Below are 13,070 nucleotides of genomic sequence, written 5' to 3'. Positions count from 1 at the left end.
GTGTTTCTTCTGATAACTAAGAACATGTGTATTTTTGTTCTAGAGGTTACTTTTATAATTCCAACTTTATATAACACTTGATGACTCTATATCTATAGAGCCTATCTATCAATTCCCTACTGTGATCAATAACAATAATTATTCTATTTTATCCCTCTCCACTCCCCATCACTTTTTCAGTGTTTACTTTAGAATTGTCACATAAAGTTTTACCTTTATTACTTGATTTGCTAGCTTTAAATGGTATCCTTTAACCTGAGTCAGCAAGCTTATTTTGTACAGGATCAGACAATCAATATTTTAGACCTCACAGTTCAGATGGTCTCTGTCACAACTACCTAACTGCCACCGCAGCATGAAAGCAACCATAAACAATCTGTAAATGAATAGACACAGCTGTGTTCCAGTAAAAGTTTATTTATAGAAATAGGTGGTGGCTGGATTTTGCCTGTCAACCATAATTAGACAATCCCTATTTTAACCCATCAATTAGGAAGAAATAAGCACTTACGTAACTTCTCACCTTCTTTCTCCCTTTACTTCCCAACTTTTGTTAATTATATAAGATTTATATCATCAGGGAAAATAATATTTACACTCAGTTATGTCATTCTAATTTCCGTATTTGCTTAAGTCTAGGTTCTATGGTTCAACAGATTCGTTCAATGCTCACCACTGATATTTTTATCAGTTTTTCCAGTCCTCATGTAGTTGGATGTACTTTTTATCCAGTAGATTCCTCAAGAAGGGCTCATGGGAACTATATTCCCTGAGTTCTTACATGTTGAAAATAGTAAATTGCCCTTATAACAGAAGGAAAGTTTGGCTGGATATAAAATCCGTAGATCACATTTTCTTCTTAGGAGGATTTTGGAGTATTGTTCCACTGTTTTCTAGCCCTGAATGTTGCTGACCTAAGGTCAGCCTGATTTATTCCTTATGAGTGACTTGATCTTATTGCCTAGATGATCAAACACAACAAAGACTCTGTATAGTAAGATATTTACAAAAGCAACTTAAAAAATAATAAAATAACAGACATTTCTTATATCAATCAGAAAAAAAGACTTTTAGACTAAACAAAACAAAACAAAACCCCATTCTAGGGGCTGGCCTGGTGGCATAGCAGTTAAGTTCTCACGCTCCACTTCAGCGGCCCAGGGTTCACAGGTTCGGATCCCGGGTGCAGACCGACACACCACTTGTCAGGCTATGCTGTGGTGGCATCCCATATAAAGTAGAGGAAGACGGGCACAGATGTTAGCCCAGGGCCAATCTTCCTCAGCAAAAAGAGGGGGATTGGCAACCGACGTTAGCTCAGGGCTAATCTTCCTCACAAACAAAATAAAAATAAAAACAAATAAAAATAAAAAACCCTATTCTATAACATATATAGGAATATAACTAAAATTTAAAAATATTTAGGAGAGTTAAATAAAAAAGAATGGCAAAATGCCAAACAGAAAGAAATCAGAAGTTATGATTATTAAATTCCAACAATATTCAAAAAATTCTTTACATGTATATTTGAAGTACAGAATATTTATTAATATCTGTCTCCATGTGGACCATTTCAGTTAATTTTCTCTGGGACCTAGCTTACTTGTTTATCAAGTATATTCAAGTCATTTATTTAAGGAAAGTTTTATTGAATTATGTCAATAAACTTCTGTTCTGTCCCAGTAATTTGATGATTTGTCTCTTGGTCCTTCAATTATACATATGTTGGATCTCCTTTCCTTGTCTTCCAATTCCATCGTTTTCTCTGTTTTTTTTTTAATTTTTAAACTTAAAATAATATATATTACCTTATTTTTTGTTTTAAAATTATTTCATTTTTACTTTTTAAAAGTTTGGCATTTTTCAAAAACAACATGCCTTTACTTTATGTAGTTTATGCTTAAGATGATACTATAGATAATGAGACTAGTTTTTAAAATCCATACATCAATTCATAGAAGAACAAAACTCATTTTACAGAAGGCTAGAGGAAAGAGTCTGTTCTAGGTTACACAGACTGGTAGCGCCTCTTAACTTTTTAAGCCCTTATTTCCTTTTCATTTGCTCAGATTTTTCATTTATATCCTCTAGTCTATATTCAGCAGTCTGTTTTCCTTCATGTTTCTTCCACTATAGCTGTAATTTCAATCATAGGATTTTTTGGTTTTTTTTAATTCTGGGCTCTGTGTTTCTTAGAGATGATATATGTTTGGCAGCTTTCTCTATTTCTTTTGAAATAATTGGTCTATATAGATATCCTATCTTCCCTTGAATCTTATTTGGTAATTTGTATTATACCTGTTTCAGCAACTTTTGTTATTCCAACATATCTCCCCTGATCTATTGTATCTCTGCTTTAGGCTCTTGGTTTGATTCTTTTTTAAATTAATTCCAATATGTTTTGTCACAATTTTTTAAACAGACTTTATTTTTTAGAGAAGTTTTAGGTCCATAGCAAAATCAAGCAGAAAGTACGGAGAGTTCCCATATTTCCCCTGCCCCTACATATGCATAGTCTCCCCCACTATCAACATGTCACACCAGAGTGGTACATTTATTACAATTGATGAAACTATATTGACGCATCACTATCACTCAAAGTCCATAGTTTATATCAGGGTTCACTCTTGGTGTTGCACATTTTAACAAATGTATGATGACCTGTATCTGCTATTATAGTATCATACAGAGTATTTTCACTGCCAGAAAAATCCGCTGTGTCCTGCCTATTTATCCGTCCCTCCCTTTAACCCCTGGCAACCACTGATCTTTTTACCATCCCCATAGTTTTGCCTTTTCCAGAATGTCATATACTTGGCATCATACAGTATGTAGTCTTTTCAGATTGGCTTCTTTTACTTAGTAATAATATGAATTTAAGATTCCTCCATGCCTTCTCGTAGCTTAGTAATCCATTTGTTTTTAGCACTGAATAATATTCCATTGTATGGATGTACCACAGTTTAGTTACCCATTCACCAACTGAAGGACGTCTTGATTGCTTCCAAGTTTTGGCCATTATGAATAAAGCTTCTATAAACATCTGTGTGCAGGTTTTAGTGTGGACATAAATTTTCAACTCCTTTGGGCGAATACCAAGGAGCATGATTGCTATGTTAAGAGTATGTTTAGTTTTATAAGAATCTGCCAAACTGTCTTCCAAAGTGACTGTATCATTTTGCATTCCCACCAGCAATGAATGAGAGTTCATGTTGCTCCACACCCTCAGCAGCATTTGATGTTATCAGTGTTTTGGATTTGGGCCATTCTAACAGGTGTGTAGCAGTAGCTCATTGTTTTAATGTCATAACTTTTATCAGCTACACTGCAACATTCTTCTGGAGCTTGTGCTTGATTTGATATTTGTTTTTCCTATTCCTTTCCTTCTTTCTTCTTGTAACATCCTTGTACTTTACAAGATCCTGTGATGGTTCCTTTTTTATTACTTTTTATAGAAACCGGTGATATTTTCTTGTTTTTCCAGCTTTTTGCTTTCTTACTTATGTTCCTTCCCTGTATTAGTCAACCACTTATGCTGAAAAGGATGACATGGAAAGAAAAGGAAAGATAGGACATGCCATGGTTCCTTTTCCTTTCAGTCCTCCTTCCTCATCACTAAGTCAAAGGTAGAGAGTGTGGGTAGCATGTGCACACATTGAGACGTGAAGTGAAAACATTTGAGTTAGTTTTGTGCAGTGTTTCCACTGTTCTGATAAAAACAAAATACATATACATGTGCAAGCTATGAAATATGAATTGTGTAATGTCAATGATTGTGCAAATAATTTAAATGCTCTTATATTCAATAATTTAAAGCTGATGTTGTGCAATATAAAGATGAATAGTAAAAGTCATGCTAATAATATTAAATTTTAATTCTTCTTTACTTAGAACAACATTAAAGAGCACATAAAAAACATTATGACAAGTCAAGAGAGAACACAGGAGAAAGGAAAAAGCTCCATGTTTTAGGACCTTTAATAGCACTTTTTCCCTGATTTTTGAACAAGGGCTTTGCATTTTCATGTTGCACTGGGCCTGACAAATTAGGCAGCCAGCCCTACACAGGAGGTTAGTGCTGAAAAGACCTTAGAGATTGTCTAGCTCAATCTCTTTATAGGACGATGAAGATGAGGCCCGGAGAGGTCAAGTGACATCTCACTGAGGCAGTTAAAAGGAAAGGGTAGGATGAGAGGCCCTTCCTTCATCTTCAGACCTTGAGTGGTGAACTGAGCTTTCAGAGAAACATGCTAAATCCACAGGGACACACACCTCTCCAACCTGTCGCTGTCCATGTTCTCTAGCACCCACCTTCTCTCATGATGACCCCGGGGTTCCCAGAGCCAGCCTTGTCTCCAGGGTGCAAGGGCAGTGGAGGGAAGCCCCCAGCATTCTTTGCAGCTGCTGCATTTGGCCCCATTCCCACCACCCTGGATTCCCCCGCCAGGCATCACTCCAACATATTCAATAGCCAGACAAGATCCTACACCACCAACTGCATCCCGCCAGCCCTGGGCGCCTGGGGACTCTCAACGGACATGTGATCTATACTTGGGAACGTTGGTTGGGAGATGAATTGTTAGAGGTGGGGTTTCAGGGAAGCCCGGGAGTCCTGATGCAGTGTCCTGAATCTTCCTCCCTTGGACAGATTTCTTCCTTCCTGTGAAGGCAGTGTGGAAGGGGAAAAAAGAGAGAGCTGGGGAACTGAGTTGGGGAGATGTGATGTCTTTTCCTACTGCTCTGGTAAAATCCTTGCCGTGAAGGTTGGAAATGTTGATTTTGAAAAATTTAACAATTTTTTTTAAAGGCAACTGATTGAATAACACATATAACAAGAGTCTTTTATCAGATTTTGTGTCGTCTGATATTCCAGCCAGCACCACACACACACACTTTATTTTCACTTCTTCAGAGAATAAGAAGAAAATGGACACTTTTTCTCAAATTACAGTAAGATAACTTTACCCTCCCCTTACAGCCCAGGTAATTCCAAAAACACAGCAAAGCAGTGTTTGAAAGGACACCATGTACCATTTCATTCCTCTGGGTGGAAATATGATTTTGAACTCCACCCTGCCTTCCCTCCACGTACATTAAAACCCTAGAAGGATATTTTCTTTGAATGATATGTTTTCTGGGACTTCATGTTGCCTGAAAAGTATTTCCTTCTAATCAAAACATTCTGGTACAGGCTATAGCTAGCCGTGGAGTTGTGATGTGGATCAGGACTGCAGTTGCGCAGTAGGGGATGAGGGCCTCACCCCCGGGGACCACCACACTCTCCCCCAGCTTTCAGACTGCTGGAGCTTTCTCCGGGAACGTCCTTTCCAGCCACCACCAGCCACAGGTTTTACAAAAAACGACCACAGCCTCTGGCTTCCGTGCTGTAGGGGCAGCTTCAGGCTCCACCTCCTGATCCTCTGGCCCTGCATGGATCCCACCCTTTGCTCTGGTCAGATTTTTTTCTTTCCACTGGCTCCTGTGTGCTGGACTTTCAGATTTTCATTTGCTTCCCAAGCTTTCTTGCCAGGACTCAGAATTCGCCTCCTGCCCAGTTCTCCTCCTGCTCTTACAAGAACCAGTTCAAATGCAACTCAGAGCATTGCTCTGAGGCACAGCCTGAGCATTTGAGCAAGGCCTGTATTCCAGCACATTCTCTTACTGTTTGCTTCCCCCACTGAACTGGAACGCAGGAACAATGACTTCTTTTTCTACGCCTCTTCTTCCACCCAATGCCAAGTGCGGTGCTGGTACATAGGCACAACTTAGATGTTCAATAAAGGTTGGCGGGATCAATTCAAAGTTCTCCACCGCCAGCCCAGCATTCTTTGTTAATCTACCTGCACGAAAACTCAGTAAATATGTGTGGCAGTAACTAGGATTTCAGTTGGACAAATGTCTTCTAATTGTGTTCTCAGAACCCCTCTTCCATCACTACAGAGGCCATAAGGGAGCTTGTCACACTCGTGAGATCTAAAAAGCCACGTGGGCCGCTCTGCCCAGCTGTAGGGCACTGGGGGTTGTTGCTGGTCTTTGAACAAATCCCAGGATTATTTATAATTGAAAATCAGACTCCGAGAGCCTTTAGAGCTGTGAAGGAGTTTATTATTCTCGACCCCCACATGCTTCCCCTCTCTCCTCTTGCCGCCCCCTCCACAGCAGGACGTCAGGCTCTCAGGCCTCAGAGCACCTGGGCTTGGCGAACGGCCACCTTCCCGAGGGTTCATTCCTGGAGTCAAGGATCACAGACCACCCTGCACGCCCACACATACCCTTCTGACTGGGCTGGAGCATCAAAGAAGGAGAATGGCCAGCTGAGGCGGAAACTCTACATGACTGCCTTGCTCCAGGCTTATCTCAGCAGGGGCCTACAGAAGTTGGGGGAAGGAATGGAGGCTGCTGTGAGGACGTTGGTGGGGGCTTAGTCCTGTTTCCACCCACAGGAGCACCTCCCTCCCTCCTCCACACTCTTGGCCTGAGCCTGCCCCTCCTGGGAACACAGCAAGCTTAGGCCTCTAACGTGGCACATGCCAAGGGCAGGTGACTTAGAGAGCAGACTAATAAAGAACATCAGACCTAGAGAGGCAGGTGATGATCTTCTAAGCTAGTGAATGTAAAACAATTTCAGCTGCAGAGTCTTTTCTTCAAAAGAACCTTACCAGAAAACCCAATGAGCAAAACTGATAAAAACCCAGCAAGAACAGCCCCCCCTTATGCTTTTACTCTCCCCCTTAGCTCCCTTCCATTCCTGACCAGCAGAGGCACTGGACATCTCAGAGCCCAGCTGTGTTGTGCCCTCAGGGACTCTAATGCAAACAAAGCCAGACCAGCAGGTGGCCTTCTCCTGCCTGTCCAGGAATGGTGTTTATGGAAAGTCGTAGAAGACAGGCACGTTGATGAATGCATTAGTCAGAATAGTCTTTTTTGCAAGCAGTAGAAACCCAATACAAACCAGCTTAATTGAAGTAGGGCTTTATTGGAAAGATACTGGAGCATCCACACACGTATCTGGGCTCTCAGTGCCTAGAATTGGGCCTCAATGACATGAGGCCCGCTCTCTCTCTGTCTCTCCTCTCTGCTTACCGCTGCTTGGCTTTATTCTCCCCGGTAGACATGGGTGTTCCCTGTGCGATTGAAAACTTAGCCTCTGGAACACTAGGTTCCCATCCATGCCTCCAACCTCCCTGAGTTAAGATGCCTTCACCACTAGCTCTTCTTAGAACAATCCTAGGAAAGCTCTCTGATTGACCCAGATTTTCTCGTGTGCCCATCCCTGAACCAATCACTGTAGCCCAAGGGATGGACACATGCCCACCCCACGACCAAGAGCATAGAGTTCTGGGATTGGCAGCCCCTCAGAACCACAAGGAAGGGGGACTGGGAGAAGTAGTTCCCCAAAGAAAGAGAGGCTCCTGTTAAGTTAAAGATTGTGAACAGCACAGATTCTTAACATTTTGACAAAGACTCTCTTGGAAACAGTGCCATTCCACGGGAATGATCCCAGTGGATTCAACTTCAAGCATTAGAGATTGGGTGGGGCAAGGAGGGCCTTGCAGAGCCCCTCAGACCACCCACAGAAGGAGCCATCTACACTCCCTCCCTATACAACCAGAGCTAAACCAAAGCATTCGCTGGGAGCATGTGTGTTGCTTTTCCTTTTAAACTTAATTCAACGTGAAAGGACTCTTCATCTTATCTTGTGCAAGTGAGCAAGCGAGAGTGTGTTGGTTCAGTGGTGCAATAAATAACCTCTCATTATGAGAAATGTGATGCCTCAGTCCACTAAGCCATTTGGTAACCATAATCTGACATTACAGAAGCTTTTCTTGCGAGACCAGAGATATCTGAGCCACTTCCCTTTTCAAACAACTTCAGCTAATGGCTTTCCATGCTATTAGTGGAATGAGTCCAAGCTATCTTTGATTTGTGGTCACTTGATTGGTCCTGAAAGAGGAGGCTTAGCTTTGCAAGGAGGAATAATTGCCTGGGAACACTGCAGAGTGATACAATTCCTGTGGAGTCGGAGGGACCACAAATTTGGAGAAACTTAACTCCTCCAGAGAGATGAAAATATTTGTAAAGGTTTCTCACTCCCATGCTGGCCCCTTCCTCACTCTGACAGCTCACTTCAGCCCTCTCTGTCTCTCCGAAAAATTTCCTGACACTGGGAATGTTTTCTTAGAAAGGAGGGAGGGTCTTCTTGGATCCTACTACACAAAGCCAGAAGCCATTTAGAAAATGATCCAGCCGCACAGCCTGGCTCGCAGATCAAACCACCATATCCTTATGCAAAAGGGCAGTTCCCAGAGTGCACCTAAAACTCTACCTATGAATTTCAAATTCTGACTCCAGCCACTGTGAGACAGGTAGAATAGGAGGGCAGCAGTGTGTGGCCATTAAATAGACCTTCTCTCACTAAAAGGAAGAGAGAAACCATTTGTACAGTAAAGTTGCATGACCACCTGCATGCCTCTGGGCTCACCTGCAGGCCCATTTTAAGGTTTTTGGTACCATTTGATCTAGAAGAAGATGACAACAGAGCTCTACACATGCTAAGCATGCTTCACAGGTTGGAAGAAAGAACACCAATGGCACAGCATTTGTTTTGACATTGGAAACCTGGCTTCATTTTCAGAATCATAACAACCAAAGATTATCTCAGGCTTAGAAGGGACTTTTTCTTTTCAACAAACTTTTTATTTTGGAATAATATAGGTTTACAGAAAAGTTGCAAATATAGCACAGAGATTTCCCACATGCCCTTCACCCAGTTTCTACCAATGTTAACGTCTTTCATTACCATGCTGCATTTGTCAAAGTTAAGAAATTAACATTAGTACAATATCATCAACTAAACTATAGACATCATTCAGATTTCAGCAAGTTTTCCACTAACATTCCAGGATCCCACGTTGCATTTAGTCATCACGTCTCCCTAATCTCCTCTGATTAACGACAGTTTTTTAGTCTCTCGTTGTTTATCACGAACTCGACAATTTTGAAGAGTACTGATCTGATATTTCGTAGAATGTCCCTCAATTTGAGTTATCTAATGTTGTCCCAGAACAGACTAAGGTTACGGCTTTTGAGGAAGAGTACTCAGAGGTGAAGTGCCTGGGAGGGATTTTTTTAAAGAACTGGTAGCTCAGACGTTACAATCTGACCTGCCTTCAAACCAAATCACGTTTCGTTTGTTCTATCTGTATTTTTAAGAAATTTTGTGCTGAAGATTTTCTATTCTGATTTGCAGCTTCTCTTAAGCAACAGAAAGAGCTGGTGGCTGCAGGCTTCCCGCAGTCTGGGGTGGGCACTGAGGAGCGGGGGCCCTCCACGGGATGCCTCCTCTGGTCCTACAGCCTCCTGGCCTCAGCTGCCATTGATCATCATGTCCAGTGTTGATTTTCTTACAGTAAAGACATGTTTTCTATATTTCTATCATATTTTTATCACAACAGAAATGGACCCAGATGGCCCACGTTTCAAGAGAAAACAAGAGCCAGAAATGTGGTGAGTGGAATTGCAAGCATTTCACCTAATAACAGGAAAGGGCGTGAATGCACACTCTGAAACTGCATGAGATTCTCTGTCACTGTTGTCACATGACACACTCCTCACTGCTTATTTGGCAACAGAAAGGAGGGATTTGGGTCAAGACGGAAGCGAACTCTTAAGGAAGTAGATGGGTGAAGAGAAAGGGTGGGGAATCCTCCCCCTGCCCTGACATCCTCCCAAGACCTTTCCCCAGGCCAGCTTCATGTCACTACCCAGGCATGGCCCTGTCACCTACCTGGACACAGCCATCCAGTAGGGTCTGCCCAGCTGGGCCTACTCTGAGCAGGGATTTCCAGCACTGCCATTTCCACCTCAAAAGAAAACCTGCGAGAAGAGAGAGGATCTTCCACATCTTTTGTATCCTCCTTAACATACAGACCTGCTAGAGGCATGTGAGGGTCTGCCTGATTTCTCCTCTACTCCCCTACCCCTGCTGTCTGTGACTCATACGCCCCCTGAGCATGAGCGAGAATTCTGAGCCCCAACCTCCTCACCCCAGGTGAAGTGATGACAGGTTCCCCACCTCCTCCTCCGCCTGATCCTCCTTCCCTCTCCCATTCCACCCCATCACCTCAGCCTTGAAGGCTTTGGGATCTGTAGAATCTGACCACACCAAGTGTTGAGGTGGAGACCAAGCCAAGTCTCCAAACACCCCACTAATGTGATGAGTCTACCCAATGTATCACAAGAGCAAACCTGGAGTGGGGGAACTTTGGGTAAAAGGAGTAAGCACAGGACCAGAAGTCAGTGATCTGGATTCGGTCTTGATTCTGGTGCTATGTGGTTTCAGGCAAATCACCTAACTCCTCTGAGCCTAAGTTATTTCAGCTATGAAATCCAATGACATTTTTACCTGCCTTGCCAACTTCCTGATTTCTGTGATGTATAAAGATGATCAAGCCACCGAATCAGCTTCCTGACTTGTTCCCTTCACTCCTAAGCCCAAATTATATCCTTCTCTATATGTCCATGGCAGCCCACCTTTCTCCAGCAGTGCACTTACATCACATTCCCTGCTTCTGTGTGAAACCTGACCCCTACTCCTAATAGAATCGCCTGAGGACAACATACTTGTATTGGAACCTGGGGTTTAGTACTGTGATACTCATTCTAGTACTTGGTACAGGGCATGTCAATAAATGTTTCTTGAATCAAGTAAGCAAGGAAATAATATAGTGTATGTAAAAGCACTTTGTAAACTACTAGGCTTTATCTACACATGAAGAGCTAGGGATAGTACCTGGCTAGTTTCTGGGTAGCTGGTCTGAACTAACCCAGCCCTCCTCTCAGAGAACCTGTTCTGACCCACAGCTAATGCCTACTACTTGACCCTGCCTTCTGGTCAAAGATGATTGAACCAGACTTTGACACTTGACTTAAATCTGTCAAACTATTGGCTTACAAGCTGCCAATCAGACTCCTCCAGTCTTTGAACTGGACAGAGATGATAAATCATGAGATGAAGGTAGGTGATTGAACTTAAATGTTATGCAGAGCCATGACTGGGGCAGCCATATTGGTCCATTATAGGGACCAGAAGCCACCAGAAAGGGATGAGATGGAGAAATAGAGATGACAGAGGTCATCTGGGCCTTAGAGTTGGAGAGGGCAATCTCAGGTCCCAACATTTCAATTGCATTTCCAGTCTGGCTGCACTTCCTGTCTTGTGCTTGGAGGTCCTAGAGACTTTCCCTTGACATTGTATAATAAATTCCTCTTTGCTTAAGCTTGGGGATTGGGGGGGGGGCGTGCCGTGAAATATTTGTTCCTTAGACCCAAATAATCTTTTATTTAGACACTGGACAAACAAGCAGTCTCATCAAGAGGTACGAACTTACCTATGGGGAGAAGGAAAAGGACACGCATAAGGGCTGAGGCACGCACTTACCTGAGACAGGGATAGTTCAGAGGGCTCTCTTGTGGCCCAGGACGGACCCTAAAACCCAAAGTTGATGATGGGGGTGGTACCTCCCTGTGGAGACTCGAAGATACTTCTCTCAGTTGACGAGAGGAGGCTGAGCCATAAGCCACAAAAGAAGTTCCAAAGAAATAAAGCTTCAGCCTGGCATGTTATTGTTGGAGCTGAGGGGCGACAGTGAGCGGCCAGACCAGGAGGCCTCCCAGGACCCTCTGCAGAGACTGGCTGGCTCTGAGGGGCTACGAACCCACCAAACCAGGAGATGGCCAAGCTCACAACAGGCAAAAGTGCAAAAAATTCATACGAGCAAAGTGACAAATCCAGGAAAAGGAGACATAGCTAATCTTGGGCCTGGCCAGTGGGATCCTGGTAAGAAAAGATGCCTCATCAAGAAACTGTAAGTTACTCAGCTGGTATTTGTCATAAGATTATGAAACACTGTGGAACTTGTGGTTCCTGTAATTGGTCTGCCTCAGAGGAGCTAATATTTATTGATTTTCTTCTGTAAGAGGCAGAATCATCCATTTGGTTTGCCAGTATTAAAAGTTCTCAGACTTCTGGAAGAAGGCTGAACCAGAAGAATTGAAACAGGCATCTCTATATCGGTTTTATTCTTTATCACAGAGAGTGCTACAATGACAGCCCTCACAAACATCCAACACCTTATTCTTTTTCAAATTCTAGGAATTTGAAAATGATGGAAGGAAATGAGCATTTCTTGAATACCAGACCTGTGTCAGGCACGGAGCCAGGCCCTTTTGCAAGACAGCAGTGAATTTAATCCTTGCAGGACCTCTGAAAGTTATTATTATGCCCACTTTACTGAAGAGAAAACTGAAGTTTAAAGAAATTAAATAGTCCCACAGCTAATATGGAGCCAAACTGAGATTCTGATCCAGGTCTGTGTGTCTCAAGTTACTGATCTTTCTGTGGCACATACTGCCTCTCTGTGGCTGGCTTCCCCAGGGCGTTAGGACGAAAAGAAAAACACTTTGGCTGGTTGTTGAGTCTCCTCTTCTGACCTTCTAGTTTTATGTGAAAGTCTTGGAGCAGGAGTGAGGGAAAACACGTAAACCCCAAACTTATGTTAATATTATCGTTTTTTCCAATATGTCGTTTTTAGATTCATATCTTTAATCCATCTGGAATTTATTTTCAAATAAGGTGTGAATTGGAGGTCTAGCTTTATTTTTGTCCTAATGGATACCCATGTATGCTAGTACAATTTATTTTTTAAAGAACCCTTTTCCCATTGAATTGAAAATGTCATCTTCGTGATTCGTTATGTCTCCGTCTTCATTGCGTCTACTTACTCCTGACTCTTCTCTCCCTGGATCTATTCCAGCGCCATTTCCCTACCATCTAAATCTTGTAGCCTTGTTTTAAGTTTTACTACCTGGTAAAGCAAGTCATCCTTCCTAACTCTTCTCAGATATTTATTCTTCCATAGGAACATTAACATCTTTTTGTCTACTTCCCTCACCCAAAATTATCATTTTTATTCCAATTAAATTTTATTAAATTTGTTTGTTACTATGGACTGTTAATGAGGATTGACATGGTAAAATTAAATATGATGTTGCAGAAACATGATATGTTT

The sequence above is a fragment of the Diceros bicornis genome, chromosome 12 (assembly GCF_020826845.1).
Source record: "Diceros bicornis minor isolate mBicDic1 chromosome 12, mDicBic1.mat.cur, whole genome shotgun sequence".
NCBI lineage: Eukaryota > Metazoa > Chordata > Mammalia > Perissodactyla > Rhinocerotidae > Diceros > Diceros bicornis.
This window is presented reverse-complemented; position numbering follows the sequence as displayed.